Below are 6,000 nucleotides of genomic sequence, written 5' to 3'. Positions count from 1 at the left end.
AACGACCCTTTCAAAGAAAAACTTAAGCAGATTCTCAGAAGAAATAGCAAAAAGCTTAAAGTTCTTATAGAAAAATGCATAGTGAGACGACATGCGAAATAAATGATCTATGTAGCCAAGCTTGTAGAAGTCAGCTTGACCTTGGGCAAGGACAACCTCAAGACTAGACTTCTCGCTCTTCAACTGCTTAGTCTCCTCAATCAGGTCAGTACGAGCATTATGCAACTCATCTAGTTCCTTATTCAGGTTTTCGCTGGCAGACAATGCTTCTTGCAGCTCCAATTCCTTGGACTCAAGTCTATTGATGACCTACTTGCTGGCTCCCTTGTCTCTCTCTCTGACTAGCAGGCCCTTACAACCCAAACCAATAGGAAAAGGCAGGTACCCAAGTTCTTCCATCTCTCTTACATCTCTCCCTCGTTGCATGGGCCTGAGTTTAACAACCTAAGACCCAGGTCCACGTGCCCCAGCACTGACCTACTCGGTCTAGCTGAGCCGCACCTGGCCCAGTTAGTTGAGTTGCCCCATGCAGCTGCCACGCAGCAGCCTATGACTACACACTTTCTTAAGTCTTCGACCCTCGTCGAGCCAAAATTCAAGCCCCGAGGCTCGGAAAAATCAAGAAGAAAGAGAAAATTAATTTTTTCTTACCTTGGAGAAGAAGAGAAGCAACATAACACAATTATTTGCACGTATAAGTGAAGAAGATTGCTAGGAGAGGGGGAACAAATATCCTTTGACTTTCTCTCTTTCTTGTAGGGTTTTAATTGCACTCTAAATTTATTTAACCCCCTTGCTTGATGCAGACTTAATAGGTTTTGGTGGCAATTACAATCCATTTCCTAGAAGAATTTAAATTCCAAATTAATAAGGCATTCTACATCAAATTAGGACACAAACTCCATTACGGCTTTGGGTTCCTGCATCTCCTGCCCTTTTTTGCAAGCAGCCCAGCAGGTGTGGGGGCATTTATAGAACAAAAAATAATCCCAAAAATCATGGAGCTGACATGTGGATTATTCCCCAAGAAAGACAAGACTACCCCTATTATGGAGCTGACAAGCAGCCCATCATGGAGCAGTTTTATTCACCACAGGCAGCTGAGGTCAAGCAGGAAGAGATCAACGACTGCTCAAGACACCCCTACCCGTAGGAAAACTCAAAGGTATTTATGATAGGATCCTTATTCTTAAATACATTCCTAATCAAAGAAGACCTATTTCAAGTAAGTAATCATAATCCCATTTATTTAGGATATTTACCAAATGACTCCAAGATATTTATTTACACACATATCTTGGAATATTCCCCTTAAACACAAGCCTAGGGCCCGAAAGGGCCGGCCCATCTCCTCCATCTCTTTTATAAATACACCATTTATCTCCAAAATTCAGGAGGCTTTTGCTACCCACAAACACTCAAACACATTCTTTTCAGAATTCTAACTTTGGCATCAGAGATTCTTCAGCCAAAGCCCCCCCCAAAAAAAAAAATTCATCGTAGATGCGTGAGACTTTTGGCCTTAATCTTAGGTGTTATTATTTTGCAGGTGCATTTTTGTCAAAGGAAGAGACGACGGAAATTTACATCCATAACTTAAACCACAAATTTCATGCTTATTCTCTTTCACGTGTTGTAGTTTTCACATTCTTGCACATTTGTTGAATTTTGGTTAAAAATGAGTGGCTACGTTTTTTCTTTATAATTATATTTTAGGGAATTTTGCACAAATACCGCCTAAACTTGAAAGCATATGCGCAAATACCACCTAAATTTTCAATTGTGTATTTTTACTACCTGAACTTTATTAATTGTTGGAATCTACCACCTACCGTTACTTTCCATCCACTTTGCCATTAAAGCATGTCACTTGGGGGGGGGGGGTATTTTCGTCAATTAACTCCATAGGGCTGGTTAGAATAAAATTGTCCAAGTCAACATGGCGCCAAAATTGGACGCATAAGTCATACTCCCAATTTTGTAAAAAGTACTTGATTTTTGCCTAAATTCATTGAGTATGCTATAGTTATGATTGCATAGTCTTAAAACATTTTAATGGTAACCTAACTGATGAACAACATCAAGCCTCTAACTGTGCAGATTAGGGGACAACTTGTGAACCAAAATTCTAGTTGCTATTTTTCTTAGAGAGGGTAAAATAATTGGTGTGGTGGGGAAATGATGACTATTCGGTGTTTTTGGTGGCATGTAAAACTAGTTTTTTCATTAGAATGATACATTCATGATTTTTGTAATTCCATAAGGTCTAAAAACAACATAAATCACCCATAGTAAACATGTGCTTCATCAACTATAACAAATAAGTTCTAGAAAATTAGGCATATACTATGTTTGTACCATACTTGACCAATCCCGAAACTACCAAGCACCAGTCAACTTCATACCTTCAAGGATCCACTGAGGGGTTCATGATGGGGCACCTCTGTCAAAACACAAGAGTTTCCCTCCAACCAGGAGGCCAATCACAGCACGACACATGTCAACGTCACTATAAAGTTCATAAAGTCCCACATCGACCGCGGACAAAAGTTGGAGACTCTCCTCAACTATAAAAGAATATCATTCTCCTACAACAAGGAGGATCCTTGGCACCCCTCTACAAGGAAAAACTAAACATAAACTTGGCTTACAATGGTATACTGGGATGGAATATCCAATTGAGCATATCCACGTCTTTGAATCTACCATGGCATACCGAAGACACAATGATAAGGAACAATGTCTTATATTCCCCTCAACTCTCTCTGGTGGGGCTCTCAATTGGTATTGTCGTCTTCAACTAATATTATGGATTCCTTCGTTGAGCTAAGACAACTCTTTGTGGCTCAACACATCTTCCAAGCTGATCGCTTACACTCCACTAATGAGTTATACACCATTTGTCAAAAGTTGGATGAGCCATTGAGTGAATATGATGGTTGCTTCAATCATGAGTACTCTTGTTGCATTGAGACAGATGATAAAACAACATTCAGAGCCTTCAGGGTAAGCATGCGTGAATGCTTCTTTAAGTACATGATCAATGTTAACAGTTGGAACACTTACTCTGAGGTGATGATACAAGCTTACAATCATGCCTTTATCGAGGTAATGACATACCAAGGGAACCCTCACATGATTAACCCCTACCAAGAAGTAGGGAGCGGAAGTCAAGTTCTACCAAGTGAGAAGGTTTTGGCCATCTAGACACCTATTGCATCCTCTCCTGCCTCACTTAGCTTCCCACTAAGTCACCAAATCTATTCATCTATTGGTAAGAGAAAGGATTTTTACTCTCAACAAGCTCATTACAACAAGAGTGATAAAGGTTCGTATTAAGACAACCAGGGGTGAACGTACCTTCAGCTATTATGACCATTGGGTCAAGCCTCACTCTTTCAAAATGGGGGACTAGGTGCTGAAAGGAATGCTTTTCCCATAAGGCATACGCATTACAAATGTTTTGACCTTCAACCGTTTGAGATCCCTTGTAACACAAGCCATTCAACAATTATTTAATGAAGAGGGAATTCAGAAAACTTCTTCTGAGTTTTTTACATTCCTAGCATTGGAACACTTGGTCTATGCTGACCTATCTCTATACTCTAACTCAAAGCTTCAGCATGCGTATTTGACATAAAGTAAGTGAAACTAAGTGTTACAACCAACATGGTTCACATATCCAAACAATGGATTCCTTCATGCATAGCAAAACATTCATAAGCATCACTCATGTCAATCAAGAAAACATCATACATTTCAACACATTCATACATAAGCCAACTGAGCTTCGAAGGGGTGTCAATATGCATTTTTCCATTCGACACTTGCTACAATGTGCCTCAGCAACTTGCCCTTATTTTCACCAACTAAGTGATGAAGGAACTCACATTCGTATCACCAACTAGGTGGTGAAAGATACAACTAGTACTTTAATAAACATTTTTGCCTCGGCAACTCATCACTCTTCTTACCAACTAGGTGATGAAGGAACTCACCTTCCTATCACCAACTAGGTGGTGAAAGATACAACTAGTACTTTAATAAACATTTTTGCCTCGGTAACTCACTACTCTTCTTACCAACTAGGTGATGAAGGAACTCATCTTCGTATCACCAACCAGGTGGTGGAAGATACAACTAGTACTTTAATAAACATTTTTGCTTCGGCAACTCACCACTCTTCTCACCAAATGGATGATGAAAGAACTTACCTTCTTTTCACCAACTAGGGAAGAACAGTACATTCTACACCTGTGGATTATTAGCATTCATAAGCAGTCGAAAATTTTCAAGTCGACGTGGCACAAAAATTGGACGCATAAGTCAAACCCCCAATTTTGTAAAAATTACTTGATTTTTGCCTAAATTCGTTGAGTATGCTATAGTTATGATTGCATAGTCCTAAAACATTTTAATGGTAACGCAACTGATGAACAATATCAAGCCTCCAACCGTGCAGATTAGGGGACAACCTATGAACCAAAATTCTGGTTGCTGTTTTTCTTAGAGATGGTAAAATAATTGGTATGGTGGGGAAATGATGACTATCCGGTGTTTTTGGTGGCATGTAAAACTAGTTTTTTCATCAGAACTATACATTCATGATTTTTGTAATTCCATAAAGTCTAAAAACAACATCAATCACCCTTGGTCAACATGTGCTTCATCAACTGTAACAAATAAGTTCTGGAAAATTAGGCATATACTAAATAGCAAAATAAGCTCTAGTAAGCTTAGGATTCATGTTTGAATCAATAGATCATAAAAAATAAAAAAAAATCGTCATAATGCCTAAATTTAAGTCTTAAAACAAGTCTTCATAATGCCTAACAAAGGGGGTCATTATGAAGACTTGAAATCATAAAGGGGGTCGAACACTTGTTAGTTTTTTTTTGTTTTTTTTATTGGGTTTAGTTTTTTAATTTTTTAGTTTTTTTTTTATATTTTTTAAGTTTTATGTGAGCTAGATTGACACATGGTGTCCAATCATGGTTCACGTGAGCACCACATCTTTAATTAATGGAGGTTATGACATTAAACTTAACGGATGTATGAAAGTATTCTAAAATTATGACTTTACGTACCAGACTGGGACGAAAAAAACTTCATGTATGAAATATTGAAAACCAAGAAACTTTAGAGTAGTAATCTAAGATTAATGCTTAATACTTTTACTCTTTCCTTCTATATCGTTACCGCTTTGTATCACTTCTCCATCCCTTTATCTTTTTTTCCCTTGGTAGTCATCCATGGATTGTTCTTCTATGTCACTATACTAGATAAAAATCACATTCCAAACAAGTACCAACCTATTGAAAATGTCACAACCATTAAGCCAAGTTAAAAATTTGTTAAATGAACTAGATTACTTTGTCACCAAAATCAATAGAAAGTCATGAAATTATAGCCTTCACAAACTAATGGTCATCACCACCCCCATCATGCCATCACCTCCAAATCAACGCAAAACCACAAACTCCACCTAACAACTCAAGACGCCAACATCAAGAAGAAGGTTATGGAGGTTGCTAAAAATGGTATGGACAACCATGATGTAGCCACTACCATCTTCACCATCACAAAGAAGTGTTGGAAAATATTAGTATTTTATGTTTATTTGATTATTTGGGTTTGGTTGTTAGTTTAGTAGGGCCTAGCCCATCCGAATTAGGGTTTCTAGGTTTTGTTCTTTATAAATATAGCTTATAGTTTAGTATGAATAATAAGTCACGATGTAGTCTCTTGGAGTTTTGTAGTCGTTTCGGCATTTTTGTTTGTTTAATAAATTTTTTATTATTTTGTAATATTGTTCGTCGAGCACTCTGATATTCAACTTGGTATCAGAGCAGATTTGAGTTTGATCATTTGGGATTTAATCTGCTCTTGATTGGTGTCAATTTGTTTGTATCAGTTTTGTTTGTCAGTTTACTAGGTATCAGTTTCGTCCGTTGTCTTCTGCTGTTTGTTTTTTTTTCTGCTTTAGATTCATCTTAAAAA

This window comes from Malus sylvestris, chromosome 5, assembly GCF_916048215.2.
Source record: "Malus sylvestris chromosome 5, drMalSylv7.2, whole genome shotgun sequence".
NCBI lineage: Eukaryota > Viridiplantae > Streptophyta > Magnoliopsida > Rosales > Rosaceae > Malus > Malus sylvestris.
Note: the sequence above shows the minus strand (reverse complement) of the source record.